The sequence below is a fragment of the Pipistrellus kuhlii genome, unplaced genomic scaffold, assembly GCF_014108245.1.
Source record: "Pipistrellus kuhlii isolate mPipKuh1 unplaced genomic scaffold, mPipKuh1.p scaffold_m20_p_1, whole genome shotgun sequence".
Lineage (NCBI taxonomy): Eukaryota > Metazoa > Chordata > Mammalia > Chiroptera > Vespertilionidae > Pipistrellus > Pipistrellus kuhlii.
In genome coordinates, this window is record NW_023425404.1 from 175136874 (window position 1) to 175156709 (window position 19836).

Genomic DNA, 19836 nt, shown 5'->3' on the forward strand with positions numbered 1-19836 from the left:
TGTAGGAGACGGAGTGACTCCATGAAAGAAGTCATAAGCCCGAGTCTGCAGGAGCTGAGCAGGGCTGTGGAGGACAGGACACTGGCCATCACTCAGTCACAGGGCCGCCGGGAGTCAGAGCCACTCGTCAGCATGTACACACATATAGTTGCCCAACTGATACAGTTGCCTTAACCAAGGTAGTGGTGGTAGGACTAGTCAAAAGAAACAGCCAGAGGGATACTTAGGAGATGAATTTGAGGACAGAACTTGAACACAGCACAGACCGAAGAAGGAAGCACAGGTCCAGGAAAAGTTGGGGGAGACTAGACATTGAGTCCTGGGTGGGTGGTGACACCATTTACTGCCATCTTCTTGGTGCTACTCCTTGGCGCTGGTGGACTTAGGACAAACCACAATTATGGCGACCATGGCTTGAACATTCGTAAAAATTGCTTTTTGGCTGGCATGGTACAGTCACTTTTAAAACACACAGTTCCATGATTCATCTTACTGGAGAGTAACTCTCCAGGCCTATTTAAAAGGTCTCTGAAAACATCTGTGCTCGATTAAACAACAGATACCACTCACAGACTGTGTCTGTTTTCAAGGGTTTCCGAGCAGTAATTAATCAGGCAAATGAAAAAGCACAGACCTCATCTTTTTATCCAATTAGGGGAACCTCTGGAAGTCTAGGGCACCGAACTGTTTGGTTTTGTTGAAATGCCTCGTGATGAGTGACTGGTTTTATATCTTGGAAAATATCAATATTTACTTTAAACTTACAGCTAAATGAAAGAAAAACAGAATTTATTAGTGAACTGTCACAGAGGACAGAGAGACCGTTATTGGGTGGCTACTGCCGGGCACCATGAATGAGAAGATAGACACCACGGCTGTGTGCTCCCACAGCTGGGGGCATTGCAGGCTTCCTCTTTGTGATTTTTCTTTTTGTCCCCACACGTCTTCCACCGTGATGGGCTTGTGTTTGCTCCTATACCTTTGCCCATTACCCTTGGGCTGTCCTCCTTTCTCCATATCCCATCTAGGCCCTTCACTACCTTAAAGACATTGCTTCAGCTGCCAATGCCAGGACACACTGATCGCCACCACTTTCATTTAAAAAAAAATATTTTTTAGCCCAGCCGGTGATGCTCGGTAGTTGAGCACCGACCTAGGAACCAGAAGGTCATGGTTCAGTTTCCAGTCAGGGCACTTGCCTGAGTTGCAGGCTCCATCCCCAGAGTGGGGCGTGCAGGAGGCAGCCGATGGATGATTCCCTGTCATCACTGATGCTTCTATCTGTCTTCCCCTCCCTTCCTCTATAAAATCAATAAAGATAAGAATAAATAATAAATAATAATAAAAATATTTTTTATTGATTTCAAGGAGGAAGGAAGAGGGAGAGAGAGATAGAAACAATGATGAGAGAGAATCATTCATCGGCTGCCTCCTGCACGCCTCCTATTGGAGATTGAGCCCGCAACCTGAGCATGTGCTTTTGACTGGAATTGAACTCTTCAGTCTGTAGGCCGGTGCTCTATCCACTGAGCAAAACCAGCTAGGGTGCCACTACTTTCATTTTCTACCTTCCCAGCAACGAAAAGAGCCATTCTCAGACTTACTTTGAACTACCAGGATCTTCAGGCAATTCAATTGGTATCTTCTAACAAAGTCAGAGGCAGGCTCACTGTTGCCCATTTCCCCACTGGCTCCCACACGGTGCCAGCGATTCCTGCACCGGAGGCTGAGGGGCTCCACGTCTGGGGTGGCAGAACCAGAGGTCACCCTCGATCTCCCCACCCACAGCTCCTTCCATTCAGCTCTCGGGTGAGAAGTCGGCTGGGTCTGTACTTTTGGTCATTGATCTACCTTCCTCTCAGCTGGACAGAGCCGCCATGGCGGAATCCCAGGGAGTGAAACGGAGTACAAACCAAAAAATAGCATCACAACTCAAAATAAAAGTTGTCTGCACTGGATGGAATATAACTTCATGGAAAGAGACAACTAATCCCAAACATAGAGGAGAAAAAAAAACACGCAAACAAAATCCATTTCCTTTCATATTATAAAAGCAGAACATGCTTACTGAGGAGAATAGAGAAGAAAATTAAAATAAACCATAATTGCATCACCCACATGCTTGTTAGCATTTTACAATAGTATATTTCCACCACGGTTCTCTTTTCTTTTAAATCCAGGCACAACAAAGGTTTTAACATCATATGTAAATGAGAAAGGTAGCATTTCAATTGTGAAAATCCCGAACATTCAAAAGTAACACTTATATATACACTCAAAGAGTTTAAAAGAGAATGACAGAGGAGAGTGTTTCCGTCTTAGTGTCAAGGACATAGATAGGTTGGTTTCCTGTGAAGGGAGGAAGAGAAGGTGCTTGCTAACTTGTGGGCTTCACATGAGATTCTATAAAAGTGTCCCGAAAGCACCAAGTGGCCACTCTGGTGCTCCGTGCACCGGGCTGGGTCTGGTCACCGCTCTGCACTTTCCAGGGCTTTGGGGAGTCTTCTGGAAAGTGGCCAGTGACCCAGCCAATGATCCAATGTCAGGGGCCATTACTCACTCCCGGGTCTCCTCAGGCTGGGTCACAGCAGAGGGCACTGGTTTGGTTCAGAGGGCTGCCACATTCTCATCTCTAAAAACCAAGGCTGAAGAAAAGCACTGCTGCTAGCTCCTCCCACTCCAGGGCTCCCCCAAGAGGGCTGGGAGGCTCTTTGGTGCTCAGGGACCGGCCCACTTCCCTGATGAGGAGGCGATCTGGGTGATGGCTAAGAGCAGGGACTCTGGCATCTGACAGCCTGAATCCAAAGCCACGCTCTACCAGTTACCCCTTGTAACACCCAGGGAAGTTGCCGAATCCTTCTTGGCCGCGTTTTCCCATCTGTAAAATGGGGTGATAAAGTACGAGTGGTGACTGGCACAGAGTTGTTGTGACCTTTAAAAGTGATCGTGTGGCCGAAACTGGTTTGGCTCAGTGGTAGAGTGTCGGTCTGCGGACTGAAAGGTCCCAGGTTCGATTCCGGTCAGGGGCATGTACATTAGTTGCAGGCACATCCCCGGTAAGGGATGTGCAAGAGGCAGCTGGTCAATGTTTCTCTCTCATCGATGTTTCTAGCTCTCTATCTCTCTCCCTTCCCTCTGTAAAAAAAAATCAATAAAATATACTTTAAAAATAAATAAATAAATTAATTAATTAATTAAATAAAATAAAAGTGTTCATGTGTGGTGTTGGCGCAGTACCTGGAGTCTGTGCTTTCTCGCCATTCCAGCAATGACAGGGCACTCCCCGCTCTGCACACGCTCACTCCATGTTCCCCTCCCTCCAACATGCACACCATTGTCTCTGAATTCCGGAGAATGCTGATATGCCCTTTCCCACAGGGCACCCTGGCACCTGCGATCCAGGTGAGAATGCTGCAGCATGATGGGTTAGTGCATGGGGGTATGTACCCTCCTGGGCCCTAAAATAGCCCTTCTTGTGCCTAGAGTTGTAATCTTTATCTCACACAAACACGTTATTCAGCTGTTGTCTCTCTCTCCCTTCTTCTTCCCCATCCCCCTCCCCCCTCTCTCTACTGTATCTCAAATAAGTGGGCACAAGGCTCTCTCATATGGCTCTTCTGAGTAGCTCTCAGGATCCCTCTGTATGAAACTGACAAAAGACACACACACACACACACACACACACACACACACACAGACCACCACCACCAAGTCAACTCAGCCCCGTGGCCAGGCATGGATGTCCACCCCACTGGCCCCCGTGGCAGGGCCCTCTTTTTAGTGGAAACCTGTACCTTGGTGCCTGAATGGGCGGGTGGGGCTCATACCACGCCATACCCTTCATTCTTCCCTCCCTTCTCCCCCTCGTCAGCACCCTACCTGAAACTACCCCTCCCTTCTCCCTCAGCCCCCTCCGGAAATAACACCAGCAAAACAAGGCCTTAATGCATGTCAGCTCATGCAAATAGGTATTTGGGTGGCAGTAGGAAGGAAATATCACCTACAAGCTAGAATCATCTGGAATGTCGGTGAGGGCCCAGCCAGAATACCCTATTTATATATATAATCTCATTTAATCTACCTGGCACCCTTATGAGTAACTTTTACTACTATCTCCATTTCACAGAGGAGTAAAAAGACCAGAGAAGTTAATAATCTATCCAATGTCACACAGTGGAAAATAGCAAGGAATATCACTCAGAGCAACTGTGATACTAGAGCTACTGAAAGTTCTTATTATTATCACAAATATTAAGATGTAATTGAAATAAGATGAATTCAAATTCTAAGCAAGGTTATAGGCAGAACTTCCTTTTGTTTTATTTTTTATTAAAGAGCCAGCCCTATGTGCACTTAGTGGTTATCTCGATGCTGGCCTTGAAAAACAATGCTGTTCTATCTAATTGAGAAGGTGCACCTGGCATGGTATTGAGATTGTGGGCATATCTGGTCTCTGGCCTACAAGGTCAGACAGCTAAGTTTATCTTCATCATTCTTCAAATGGGCTAAAGCAAACTAGAAAGCAACATTTTATCTAGGAAGAACAGCAGAAAATTCCAAACAACAGTTTGTTGCAAAATAGGGGTTTTCCTTCTCAGAACCTTTAAAAGTAACTACCTGTCCCTAAAGCCTCGCAGTCATGTAGGGTCTGCCTGTGTGTGGTACAGCTGTCCTGGCCAGATATTTCAATAAATCTTTGCCTGCTTTTTTTAATAAATCATCAGCCTCCAGTGGTCTTATTTTGAACCCAGGGTTCGACCCCACAACAGTAATTAGATATTATCAAAGCACAGTTATACAAAGAAGTCTGTGAAGTAAATAAAATATGCATCAATATACTTATCAAAAGGGATCAAAGTGTAATTAGGATAAGTTATCAAATCAGTCAAGTATTAATTAATACACATTAGCATTTTCAACATCTAATTATAGGGCACATAATCAAAAGATAATGGCAACAGGAATAGTAACAGTCAGTCTTCTAAGTTTCTCATCTAAAAATTTAACATTGTTCTCCAACTGAAACCAAATCCAAACTCAAATAAATCATATGGGCACTGTTCAGGGTCCTTCCCAGGTCTCACAAAGACCCCTCTCATTAGGGTACCTATATAATTTAACCTTTAAATCTGAAAGCAAAAGAGGACTTTTAAAATAATTACATCACTGAACAGGTCCCAGGCAAATGTGGTTATATGGTCACTTTACCTGTAATCAGGTTTGTTCCATCCCATTTATTTCAATTCATCCAATATTTACAACATAATTATCAGAATCATATTTTTGCAGAACTAATACTAGATATTAAACATATAATAGCCAATAAAACATTATTCCTGGCCTCATAGTTTCTACCAAAAAAGACAGAGAGGTAGAATTTAGGAAATTAAACTATAGTGCAGAAAACTATGCAGTGGAGACAAAATAGAACACTATGGAAAGTTGTTACAGTTCTGTATGGCTACGTAACAAACCACCACAAAATGCAGTGGCTTAACCGACCACTGTTTTACTGTAATTCATGATTTTGTAGGTCCCCATGGCAGGCAGGATTCTGTTGGGTGGTTCTTCTGTTACTCATGGCATCAATTGAGGTCACTCAGTGGTACACATTTGGCGGGTGGGCTGGGCTGGAGGGTACACCCCAGCCCACTCACACACCTGGCACCTTGGCAGAAACAGCTTGAAGTCTGGGCCCAGCTGAGTATGTTCGTGGAAGCACCTGCAGGCGTCCCCTCCACCATGGTGGCCTTGGGTACCTAGATTTCTCCCTGGCAGCTCACAGCTCCAAAAGCAGGTATTCCATCAACTAAGTAAAAGTCGCATGACTTTTTATGACCTACCGTATTTTTCGGACCATAAGACGCACTTTTTTTTCCCCCAGAAGTGGGGGGAAAAAGTCCCTGCGTCTTATGGTCCAAATATAGCCTACACATATACTTTAAAAAAAAAGTTTTTTTACTTGCCCGGCTCTGTGTGGTCTATGTATGCTTGCCCGGCTCTAAAATGGTTCTAAATGCTGCTGTTTACTTTACAGGGTTGATTACATATGTTTATGACTGTGATGTTGGGTTTTAATGCACATAAAATATTTTAGGACACTATTTGTTTCAGAATCTTTTTTTCTTCATTTCCCTTCTCTAAAAAATGGTGCGTCTTATGGTCCGGAGCGTCTTATGTCCAAAACATACGGTAGCTTTAGAAGTCATAGCGTTTCACTCCCACCATCCCTATTGGTTGAAGCCATCAGGAGCAAGTGTCAGAGAATTTACAGCCTTATTTTAATATTTTATTGATTTTTTTTACAGAGAGGAAGAGAAAGGGATACTATTATAGTTAGAAATATCTCTGAGAGAGAATCATCAATCAGCTGCCTCTTGCACAGCCCCTACTGGGGATGTGCCTGCAACCAAGGAAAGTGCTCTTGACCAGAATGGAACCTGGGACCTTTCAGTCCACAGGCTGACTCTCTATCCACTGAGCCAAACCGGTTTCGGCTGCAGCCTTATTTTAAAATCACCTCCAGAACCAAAGCCAGTGTTTGATGATAAGAGAAGGATTCTTTAGCTGAAGGGTGAGCAGCTCAAAGAGAAAGAAAAGAGATCAGCAGACTTTTGCAAAGGCCCCTAGGATGCAAGAGAGCATGCATTTTTCAGGGAAGTGAAAGCAATGAGGTGCGGCACATATAGAGAGAATGAAGAAAGAACTTGCACTCAAACAGATGCGCACCAGGTGGCGATGTTGAGTTCGGAATCTGGGGATATTGAGGTCAGACCCAGGGATGGATGCTGGAGTTCAGAACCAGGCACATAAAAGGTTTAAGAAGTGGGAATGAATGAACAGGTGCATGAAGGACTAAACGGAATGGAAAGAGCAGTATGATGACCTAGAGCCGGGGTTGGCAACCTGCAGCTCGCGAGCCACTTGCTGCTCTTTGGCCCCTTGAGTGTGGCTCTTCCACAAAATACCAGGAGTCTATTTTGAAGAAGTGGCGTTAGAAGAAGTTTAAGTTTAAAAAAATGTGGCTCTCAAAAGAAATTTCAATCATTGTACTGTTGATATTTGGCTCTGTTGACTAATGAGTTTGCCGACCGCTGATCTAGTGTAGTGTTTCCAGACTTTTTGGAAGAGACACTTCAGAAGAAATATATATTTGGCATCACAACCTAGTAGTGTGTGTGTGTGTGTGTGTGTGTGTGTGTGTGTGTGCAAAGGATGAAAAAGGTATCAAAGCAGAGTCAGAGGGGAGGAAGACAGGCGGATGATGAAACAATTCTCATCTGTTAGGAATGAAACGCCGACCTCTTCCCAGCCACCTGGTGATGCCCTGAAAACACCAGACTCTGGGATGGGCAAGAAGGACCATGGGTTGGAGGGACCTCTGAAAGGTCTTCAGACTTCAGGCCCACAGCCCTTCCCTCTCCCTGCCTTTGCCCCTCTCTTCCTTCCTCCGAAGCTCTTGGAAAGACTGCTCCCTTCAGGCAAGCCGCCCTGAGTACGTGGCACTAAACTACACATTTAAAATCGAGTTCATTGTCCGGCCGAGACCTGTGGCGCCCCTCCTGGCTGGGCCGGATCTCCAACACCAGCCCTGGCACACCACCGGGGCCGCTTCTCCTGGATCTGTGGGCCACCAGGGTTTCTTTTTTTTCTGTGCATCAGCGAATTCTTTCATTGAAACCTTGTTTTAGCCCCATCCTCCCCAGACACAACCGTGAAGTCATGGCTCTCCTGTGCAGGGAGTACCTTTTTCTTATTCCACTTAAAAATAAATGTATTGAATATATTAAGGACACATACTGCTCTATAAATAAATGCATTAAAAGGCAAGTATTTGCCGAAACCGATTTGGCTCAGTGGATAGAGCGTCAGCCTGCGGACTGAAAGGTCCCAGGTTCGATTCCGGTCAAGGGCATGTCCCTTGGTTGCGGGCACATCCCAGTAGGGGGTGTGCAAGAGGCAGCTGATGGATGATTCTCTCTCATCGATGTTTCTAACTCTCTATCCCTCTCTCTTCTTCTCTGAAAAAAAAAAGTCAATAAAATATATTTTTCTAAAAGACAAGTGTTTGTTAGCATGCCATTGGACAGCACCGCCTTCACCACGGCGCATGTGCTGAAGGTGGGACATGCTGGAAGGGGCATTCTTTTTCAGGCGTGCACACACAGTTCTTGTCACCGAGCTCTGCGCCTGGTGAGAGACAGAGGGAGAGGTTTCACAGGAAACGGAGAGATGGGGATCAAGGCCGACTAACACTGAATCCCAGCGCGTGAGGCCAGGGCAGGAAAGAACGTGAGAGCCAGAGAAACGGGGAAGCCAGGGGGCGGAGGGAAGGCTGTGGAGGGAGGATGAGTGCGGAATACAGTGATTTGGAGGTGACGTTTCACACCTGCCAGGCTCCCCAGAGCTCCAGGGCGAATGGCGGCCTCTAAGCACCTCCCCCTCCCAAGTAACCTCTGTCCATTCTTGGGGTGGAACAGCCAGATTCCCTCCCCAGCCCCCAGCCTCTCTGCAAGTTGTCTGCTCCTTCCCAAACACCCCATCTCTCCCTCCCCAGCTAGCTAACTCTCCACGCCTGTCTCCAGCCCCATTGCTGCCCGGCCTTGGCCTTGACACTCAGCTCCAGCATCTGAGCTCAGGGCCACTGGGCGGGCTTCACAGCGCCTGGTGCCAGGCAGAAGGTTGTGGTCTGGTGGGCGCACTCCAGGGCATGGGGGCCCTGGGTGAGCCCATGGCACTTGGGGATGCAGTCCTTGCCCCGTGCACGAAGCCCTGCGCACTGCTCTCTCCACCCAGCAGAAGGGCATGCTGCCTCCTCCCACCGCCCAGCGCGATGTATTCGTGTCCTTCAGGAGCAGGGCTACCACGGAAGCCGAAAGGGCCTCCTCCATCTCTGTATTCCCCGCAACTACGAGCTCCTCTGAAGTGCGGCAGGATTAGTATTTGCTGGACAAACGCTGGTCAACCCGGACTAGTTGGCCTGAGTCAGAAAGCCGTCAGTGTCGGGGAACTTAGAACCAAGGAAGTGAACTTGAAGTTGGAGTTTTAACTCCGCATCTTCTCACGTCACCCAGTACGTACACGGCCCCAGCGCATGACGTGGGCAGAAGGTACCTCCCGGTGGCCGCCAAGTGCAATGACCGGCAGTGACAGAGCCCGCCCGCCCAGGAAAAGGCCAGCCCTGCCCTCTGGTCCTGAGGCTAAACAGCTGCTTAGGGTGGGGACCAGGCCCGGCTGATTCTACACAAGGCGCCCCGAATCGGCACACAGCATTTGTCCAACAGATACTGAGTGAACAAATAAAAGAGGTCCCCGCTCCTCGCCTATTTATTTAAATAATGAGGGGTGGGAGGAGCTGGGGTTGGTAGACCCAACATTGATACGAGCAATATTGACACAGCGATTCAGACAGACAAAAAAGAAAGCTGTGTTGTCACTCTGAATGTTCAGCCCCATGGCTGTCCATTGTAGAAAAGAGCTTCAACTTGCAAATGAAAGATAGCTCAGCCTCCTAAGTGAAAGCAGATCTTAGTCAAACCCAGTCCCCCCTGAGGAAATATTCACTCCACTCAAATTTTCTTCTTTTTAATATATTTTATTGATTTTTTACAGAGAGGAAGCAAAAAGGATAGAGAGTTAGAAATATCGATGAGAGAGAATCATTGATCAGCTGCCTCTTGCACATCCCCTACTAGGGATGTGCCCACAACCAATGTACAATACATGCCCTTGACAGGAATTGAACCCGGGACGTTTCAGTCCACAGGCCCTATCCACTGAGCCAAACCAGTTTTGGCTCCACTCAAATTTTCATTCCTCCGGGGCTACTTTGCTTCTCTGTACCTTCTGGAGTGCCAGGGGAAGCTTCCCTACCCCATGAGTCCAAGTGCTGTCCCCACAGCCCCTGTGGGTTCTCGCTGAGGCTCAGCTCTCCCACCTGCCTATCTTGAGTATCGTGTGGTGTGGCCCCAATGGCTGCAGACTCGTTCTGACCACAGGCTCTGTCCCCGTCATCCCTCACCCAGCACCCAAGGGCTTACCGTAGCCTCACACATCCCCTGGCTTCTCAGGGCCACCCTTCCATACCTCACTCAGCCATTTTCTTGTTGTTTGTCAATCCTCACCTAAGGATATGTTTCCCATTGAGAGAAAGTGGAAGAGGGGGGAGTGGGAGAAAGAGAAAACAAGGGTGTGAGAGAGACACAGTGATTGGTTGCTTCCTGCATACACCCCATCCGGAGCTGGGGAGCGAACCTACGCCCAGATGCCTGCCCTTGACTGGGCATTGGCCCTTTGGTTCGTAGGCTTACACTCTAACCACTGAGCATACTGGCCAGGGCCTCTCAGCCTTTTTCAAACTATACCCTGAGGGGCTCCATGAGTCTCCAACTCCAAAACTAAACACAGGGCCTCCCTAAGGGGCTGACAGTTTTCTGTGTTATTCCTGAGACACAAGGAGCAGGCCCTGCTGCACTAGGTGCCCACACATCTCCCTGAACTGTATGATGTTCCTCTGCTTCTCCCACCACCCACCATCCACCACCCACCACCCCTGGCCTGGGGAGAGAGACCAGGGCCCTCTGGTTCTCTCTCACACATCGCTTGTCTGCCCCCTGCCCCTGGAAGGCCAGGAGGGACTTTCCTTACAGAATATCCTGAGCTGTCTTGGTTTAAAATAAAACTCTGTTCAGATCAGCAATTTCAATGCATTCCTCTTTTCTCCTCTTGATGTGTAAAAGAAGCTTTTGTAGTTGACAAATCCTTTTTCTCTCAACAAAGCCTGTCTATCAGGACGATTGTTTTATTACAGAATGCAAGACCCTGTTTGAAAGTCAAAGCTGAACACAGATGCTTTATTTTTGGGTTCTTGCTGGGATGTTGTTGGCTGAATGAGGGCAGAGCCCCATTCAAGGTGGTGAGGAGGAGACAAGTGAATTTATATATTTCGGCAAGTAGAATCCCTGTCACATCAGCAAATGTGACTCCAAACCATAAAACCTTCACAACCTGCTGCCTTCGGTGACCCTTGCTGAGAGGGTAGCAGGTCAGGTGATCCCAAACCACTGTTCAGATAGGATTGGACCAAATTCCTCTCAAGCCAGCTTCTGCTGGTCAGTCACTAACTAACCAGAGGTTCCCATGAGCATGAACCAAAGACATGGAAGTAAGAGCCAGACTCAGTAGACACTGCCCCCCACCCCCGAAGTCAGGCAGAGTTCAGGTCAAAGTCAGCATCATGGCCAAGTAAAGCTACAGGCAGTGGTGCCAGAACCAGAAGGAAGTGGGAGGAAGGATGTAACACACCCAGCCTAAGCCACATGGTCCCGGAGAGTGAGCTGTGGCCTCAATAAAAAAGTCGTGAGTCTGCAGAGTGCGAGAGTGAATGAGTGTGAGCAGAAGACAAGCTCCTGAGGTGACAGAGGCCTTGGAACCCTCTGCTTCACCAAGTTGTTATCTGCTGCGTCATCTTTGGGGAGCTGTAGGTTCAGAGCTCAAGCACCCAAACCCATGCCGACTGCCTTCCGGGAGCTCAGGAAAGCTCATTCGCTTTCTTAAGGCGTAAGCACCAGCCCTCCTGATGATAAAGAGGTGTGCCGAAAGCTGGGTCCCCCAGACATTACCAGCACGACTGCTCACGGCAGGAAGAGAGAACATCACCTTGCAAAGGTCTGTCGGTGTTTCTGAGGGCGGAAGGCACGTGTGGTGAGAATTTACGGAGAATTGGAAGTTTGGTTTGAGGCAGGTGCTCCAGAGCAGAGAGCCTGTTAGGATCGGGCAAGGATCGTGCTACAATAGTCTAGCTTTGGTGGAAACAGCAAGGTGAGACTTTTGAGGCAAGAAATTCAAAAACGCAGACCTGCAAACTGTCTATTGGTGCTTTCCAGAGGAGAGTTGGAAAGAGCATTTGGGGACGTTCCTGTGATGAACCATCAACCCACTGGCCTGGCCAGGAGACTTCTGGGAAAAGAGTCATACTAATGAAGACAGGGGAAGAGTACACAGTCAAGTTCATGCGGACAGGGAAGTGCGGTGCCAGTTCTCAGCGTCCGGGCGGAGTGGGAGGGAAGACAGCTCCGGTTCTCAGGTAGGAAGAAGACTGGCTTTCGTCCCAGATGGGCCTGAATATTCAGAGAGCACTTCCAGGCACCCTCAGGAAACTCACGTCAGCTTCCTGAACCCTCCCATAGGGTTAAGGCTAAAACAGAATGCTGTTAACTTAAGAACGGGGCATCCAGCCCTGGCCAGTGTGCTCCGTGGTTAGAGGGTCAAATCCAGGTTCTGAAAAGTCACAGGTTTGGTTCCCAGTCAAGTGCACGTACATGGGTTGCAGGTTTGATCCCCGGCCCAGATTATCAGGGTGCTTGCGGGAGGTTTCTCTCTCTCCTTCTCTTCTCCCCTGCCCCCTCTCTTCCACTCTGTGAAAGGGGGGGGGGGGGGGGGCAGGGGAATTTCTGGTAAGGATTAACAAAAACATACAAACAAACAAACAAACCAAAAGAATGGGGGCATGTACCCTAGTGTTCGCAAATCAGATAAGGCTTCTTAGAGGAAGAAGCACATAAGCTGAGACCTAAAGCATGAAGCCCAGGCTGTGGATGTTATTACAGGAGTGTGCACTGCGAGTGTGTATATGGGTGTTAGCAGTACATTGTGGAGCGTGGCTACAGCGTTTGGACAGGTTCAAGCTTCGGATTGACTTGTGGCAAAGCCACATACAAGTCCCAGCTTGGAGGGCAAAGCCCTCCCAGCACAAGTATAGCCCAAAGGCTACGGTTGTAAGCTTGACCTTACAGTCTGACCCTGCAGTCCCAGGTAGCTAAGGCAACTTGATTGCAGGGTGTGTGTGTGTGTGTGTGTGTGTGTACAGCAAGTGCTGCCTAAACAAGGCTTGACAGAGCTCAGAGAATGGCAACAACAGGAAAGAAGCAGATTTGAAACTCGCAAGAACATTGTAAACACCTTGCCCTTGTTTTGGTTTGTGTGGTCTCAACTTTAAAAGAAAGCTTCTGGTTACAGGCTGTGTCATTGTGTCCTCATCCAGGCAGTGATCCACCTGGTCCCAACTGCATTCTCTTGTGTGTCTTCTTTAATCCTTCTCCGCCCCTCCTCGGGTTCACCCCTGGCCAGCTGGACTCGGGGAAGCTGACTATCATCCAGGAGAGAGAGCTGACTATCATCCAGGAGGAAGGCTGAGGGTGAGGGACAGATCACAAAGAGCCTTGTCAATTGTGTGGGTGAAGGAGTTCGGGCTTTTTCCCGAAGGCAGTGTGGACCTGCTGAAAAATTTTAAGCAGAAAAGGAGACCAGGAGACCATGAACACGTATCTGGTTCCTGGAGATGGTTTGGGGAGGGCCATGCCTAGAGGCAGGTCATTTGCTAATGACCCCTTACCATGTTGAAGTCACTCTCCTGTGTATGTTCTCCTCACTTCAGAATCCACAAATTTGTGGACTTGCAGACCTCGGGGGCTGAAAAACAAACAAACAAACAAACAAACAAACACACCTTAAAATCATCCTGACCAGTACTTCTTGTGCAGATTCTCAAGCAGATCAGCAATGACTCAGCCCTCTCCCTAACCCTGGCCTGAAGGGGAGGAGGTGGGAGGGTGGAGAGGCTGGGGACGCTGAGAGGCAGAGCTTGGGAAACAACACGCAGGTCCAGCCACCCACCCAAGCAGTGATTGACTTCCCCCCACACTGGTCAGATCCAAGGTAAACACACGCCTTTCAAAACATGGAGAGACGTGTGTACCGAGAATGTGCTTCAACAACTCCAAAGCCAATTACGGCCCATCCAATCTAACCAAAGCTGATTGCCTCAGGTGGCCCAGGCAGGGGTCAATGGTCATTCCCGAGGAATTTTCCACCCAGCCTGGCCAGAACGTGAAGTTCCCGGCAGGTCCCCAGGGCCACAGCTCAACTGCTGAAGAGTTAAGCAGTTAAAGCTCTTAATTCCTCTCCCTCTCCTGATAATTATAAATATGACATCGCGGTGACCTACAGCAAGCTCCCCCAGAGGGGAGGGTTCAGTGTGCATCCACAGAGGAAACACAAAGACCCCTTCCATATTTTACTTTCCCACATGTGCGCGATTCCCACTGATGCCGTTCCGAAAGAGACAAAGAGGTATTATTTGCTAATGAAAAAAACCTGCCCATGCACACTCCTCTGTTCATTTAGATCCCGTTCTGCTCCTGTGCGGAGTCCGTGCCATTTCTGCAAAAACCGCCTTGGCGTGAGCTCCAGGCTCATGGAGAAGCCACGAGTGCCCTCTAGAGGATTTTGTCTCCATTGCAGCTCCGCATAGAGGACCCTGCATGGTAGAGCTGCTGTTTGGACTGGATTCTGGAATCATTTCTCAGGATATACCATGGCAAATTTCATTCATGTTTGGATGCGGATTTTATGTATGTGGTTTATAACTCAGAGCCAAAGCCAGTGATCAGAGTAAGAGCTGGGCAGGTTGAAGTTTAGTGAGTTTCTCTCCCTCTCTCTCTCTCTCTCTCTCTCAGAAGGGAGGACGTGCTGACAAGAACCAGCATCGCCTGGAAGGTGAATCTCTGCCACCCTACACTTCCGCCTCACTCCCCTTACTCTGAGGTTGCACAAACCATGGCAGAGAACCAGTCAATGCCATGGGGCCACTAGCATCCAGTGTGATCCAGGGTAAGTTAGGTAGCTTCTGAAAATAAAGGCTGAGGACATCCTGGAAATGTTGCACCAGCAGTTGTGTGATGGGGGTGAGGGGGGCGGATATAAACCAATAAATGTCCTTGGAACCTCTTTCTTCTTAAATATGATCTGAGGATTGAAAACAACTGGGTGACACCAAAGGTGAAAATTCACTTTCAATAGATGAATAATTCATATGTGAGAAGCCTGATTTCTGATCTGACTAGAACCTTATCAGAAAATCACTCATGCTTTCATGAAAAATAAAATTATTTTTTACTTATAGAGAGTGCCTTCTTTTTACATAACACATTGAAAATGGTTTAAGAAAGATCCCTGCTGGCTCACCTTAATAGAATACCTACTAAAATTCCATTACATTGAATGGAAATTAGGTGGAGGGAATGAACCTCAAATTGACTTGGTTAAATTTGTGCAATATTTTAAAAATAATAATGATAATTTTAGGCATCGGGATACTTTGACTATGACGAATCCTCAATATGGCAATGTTGCTTCCTCCTGGTGTCATAAAAGGAGCCAATTTTGGAGCCAGAAAACCCTGGGTTCAATGTTGCCTGAGAGTACAGATTCTAGTCCACAAACAGGTAACAGGAACTTGTTAGCCTGACTTAGCTTATTTCTGTAATGAGCCCCGCCCCCTTCCACCAGGGGGCGAAAGTGGGATCTGAGTCAATTACAGTTCCCCCTGGTTTCTCCACCTAATAGATGGGAAGCGGGGATTGTGTGACGTCACATCATGTCAGGCTGGGGGTTGGTGTTGATCATTATCCCCGCCCTCTGTCTCATCCACTGAGCCCGCCCCTTCCCATGGGGGTTTCATTGTCACTCAACACAATCAGGGCAGATCATCCTTCCTGTTCTCCAAGAGCCTTCTGGCCTGGTCCTCCCCTGCGAGGCCTGTGCCCTCTGGAGCAGGGGAGACCACTCTGCTTCTGGGGAGTTGGGAGAGGCTGCCCCAGGCCCAGCTGCCCAGGCCCAGCACAGCAGCGCCCCTCGCAGTCTCACGCCCACCTGGCAAGGGGCTCAGATCACTCTGCACTTGGACCCTGCTCCCCAAAACTAGCTGGGCTCCTGTTTCCCCTGATCCTCACCCCCAGCCCACCTGAAGAATGAAGTACAGGTTTTTTCCTTTCTCAGACACCTATGCTGCTTCCTTGCTTTCACTCCTTTTCCTACTCTCCCCATCACAGCTGTGATGGTTAGTTTTGCATGTCAGCTTCACTACGCTATGGGATGCCCAGATAACTGGTACAACTGCCCCTGGGTGTGCCTGTGAGAGTGTCTTTGGGAGATGAGCACTTGCGTGAATCAGTAGACTGAGTAAGGATGATCAGCTTGAATAAAACAAAAAAAAAAGTGCAGGCAAGACGAGATTTGCTTTTTCTGCTTGAGCTCAGACATCAGAGCTCCTGGTTCTCGGGCCTTCAGACTCAGACGAGGACTTCCCATTGCTCCCTGCTTTTTCTAGGCCCTGAGACCCCTGAGTAGTTCCTGTAACAGCCCTTTCCTGAGGTGATGGATGCCCATGATGCCAGGAAATTTATATGCTGCAAGAATTGGAGGAAGGATCGAGACTAACAAAAAAAATATCCTATATAATGAAAGTGTAGTATGCAAATTGTCCCCTCGACCCAGAGTTCATCTGGGAGTCTGACCAGGGGATGGGGCCAGCCAAGGGAAGGGAGCGACCACTAGGGACCCTCCCAGTGCACAGATTTCGTGCACTGGGCCATATATAGTGTGTGTGTGGAGGAGAAAGTACATGCTCCATAACTGACTATGAACCCTGGGCAAGCTCCTTATTCTCTCTGAGCCTCAGTTTCTTCATCAATCAAAAGAGAAAATGGCATCTATATCTATCACAAAGGGTCTTGAGAAGGATAGATATTAAATCCTAGCTTAGTGCCTTGCACACTGACTCTCCCACCCTCTGCTCAGTCTGTTAGCAAAGAGAATAGAGGTCAGAGTGTCCAGAGCAACTGCTTTCCCATAAGGAGGACAGGCAGAAGGACCAGCACTTACACACGCCCAGGGGCCCACATGGTAGCAGAGGAGCCTTGGGAAATAGTTCAGGAGGAGGAAGAGGACCCTGGCACACACTTAGGGAAAAGCCAGAACAAAGGTGCAGAACGACCAGGCCCACGGAGGGCTGTTCCCGCCACACAGGCCACCCGTCACCTCGGGAAGATGGCTTCAGCGTCCTGTTCAGACAGACCTGTCCATCCGAATAACGCAGCAGCCAAGGGGACAGGGTTAGAAGCCAGATGACGGCTCAGCCGCCTCACACCCCTGGTTCTAACGGCTCACCTGCGCCACCTGCTGGGCAGTCTTCAGAGGGGGCTCCTCCCGTCCAATGAACCACCTTCATGAAACTCTGCCATACATTTCTCCGTGTCCCCAACCAAGCTTGTTTTCTTTCTTAAAAGGCTCTCTTCTGATTTCATACATCCTTAGCAACGCTATCTCATCGAGCCAATTAAATGACAATTAAAGGATTCCTCGAAGCTCTGCTGCCTTGATGTGGGAGAGCCATCCTCCTGCCTCCGACGCTCCTGTTAGCGTATTATTTCCACTGAGCCTTTTGTACACAGCACTCCGCTGCTCCCGACGCTCAGACTACGGGATTTTTATGTTTTGTCCTTAACGCTAATGCAGTTCATAAATTTCACTCTAAAAGTTTAGGCCTACATCACCCTAAAAGCCCACGTGACTAAAGAAAAAACGAGCAGCAAATCAAACCCGGAATACCGAGCCACCAGCATCCATCCCACACCCGCCGCACACTTCCCAGGACGAGTTCTCCCCATTACTGAAACGTGCTGTGCGCTGTCTCACAACTTCCCCTGCCTGTCTGTCAAGCCCCAAACTTCAGAAAGAAACCAGAAGGTTCACTTGCCGGTTTCTCTTTGGCTTTGCTGTTACTCCACCCTGAACTTCCCGAGGTGTGTGAATGAAAATCACCTCGGTATAGAAACAAACAAATGGAGGAAATGCCTCTGAGAAACCTTTATTCACTCCCGGGCAAGGTGAGAGGTGTTCAGTCTGAAGCATTGTGAAAGGAAACACATTTCCTCAGACCTCTCTGAGGCCTAGGATTTAGGTTCTCAACCTTTTTTTTTTTAATGCCGCCACCCTTTACTACAGCTCCTCGGGTTGTGGTGACCCCCAACCATAAAATTATTTTCGTTGCTACTTCGTAACTGTCATTTTGCTACTGTTTAGAAATCGTAATGTAAATACCTGTGGTATTCCGATGGTCTTAGGCTCTACAGCAGCGGTTCTCAACCTGTGGGTTCTCAACACAGATATTTACATTACAATTCATAACAGTAGCGAAATGACAGTTATGAAGTAGCAACGAAAATAATCTTACGGGTGGGGGTCACCACAACATGAGGAGCTGTATTAAAGGGTCGCGGCATTAGGAAGGTTGAGAACCAGTGATTGAGGTTGACCTCAGTAGCATTGGGGGTGGCATCTGGCTGACAAAGGGCAAAACCACGCTTTACCATCCGTCCCTCTGGGCAAGACGGCAAGCCCTTCGCTGACATAGGCCTGGGCATTGACCTTAACCTGGTGGTGATGTGGTCACATCTGTTAAAAAAGACAGATGAGCTGAAACCAGTTCGGCTCAGTGGTAGAGCATCGGTCTGCAGATTGAAAGGTCCCGGGTTCGATTCCGGTCAGGGGCAAGTACCTTGGTTGCGGGCACATCCCCAGTAGGGGGTGTACAAGAGGTAGCTGGTTGATGTTTCTCTCTCACCGGCATTTCTAGCTCTCTCCCTTCCTCTTCTCTGTGGAGACGTTTTCCCTGGCTGCTAACTAGATCTCCCCCCCCCCCCCCCCCCCCCCCCCCCCCCCCCCCCGCTCCGGTAAGAACAGAGCATTCCAGTGACATATCAGCGCCCACTCCGTGGCTCCTTTAAAAGGCAGAGGGCCTCTCTCAGACAGAAGAGTAATAATAGTAATAACCGGCACTTTTCATCCGCGAAGCAATTTTGGCGCATTAGCTAGTCAATCTGTCCAGCATCTGTGTGAGGTGGCTGAGTCCGGACCATTATTTCCGCCGGGGAGAGGCCTGAGGGGGAGAGTGGAGGGGCTGAGGCAGCGGAGGGCCATCCAATCCGGACTCAAAGCCAGGATCACCTGCTGCCAGATGGGCCGGGCCCTGGGACTCTCGGCGGGGAACAGAGGCTGCCTGGTCAGTTAAAAGATCCGGCAATAGCCAAAACTGGTTTGGCTCAGTGGATAGAGCATCAGCCTGTGGACTGAAAGGTCCCAGGTTCGATTCCGGTCAAGGGCATGTACCTGGGTTGCGGGCCCATCCCCAGTAGGAGGTGTGCAAGAGGCAGCTGATGGATGATTCTCTCTCATCCTCTCCTTTCCTCTCTATAAAAAAATCAATAAAACATATATAATTTTTTTTTTAATCCGGCAATGTTCCCGGTGACATTTCTGCCCTCCGTGTGAAGGGGACAGTGGTAGGAATAAGAAAGAGAAGCCAGAATGCTTCAGGAGGCTATCAAGACCTACCAAGGAAATAGTATCCACCGATTCATCACCTGCCTCATTCACTCAGCTGCAGATGCGTTGACTGAACAATGGGATTGATCCATTTACCTCAGCGGTTCTCAACCTGTGGGTCCTGACCCCTTTGGGGGTCGAACGACCCTTTCCCAGGGGTCGCCTGAGATATCCTGCATATCAGATATTTACATTATGATTCATAACAGTAGCAAAATTACAGTCATGAAATAGCCACGAAAATAAGTTTATGGGTGGGGGCCACCACAACATGAGGAGCCGTATTAAAGGGTCACGGCTTTAGGAAGGTTGAGAACCACTGATTTACCGGATACTGAGTGTCTGTCAGGAACTGTGTGGGATTTGGGAGACACGAAATGGAAAAGTCACATCGCCTGCTCTTCATTTCCTCACCGATGTCACTGCGACAAAAAGAGCAGTCCTCTCCTTCCCGGAGATCACTCACTCCCATCCGCCCACCTCTCGGCCTCCCCGCACACAGTCCATCCCTCCCTGTGTTCCCGTCCCCGCACCTGCCTCGCTCAGGCCCTCATGGCCTCTGGCTATCGGCCTCTGTCCTCAGAGCCTGTCTCTGCTTGGTTTCTAGAGCTT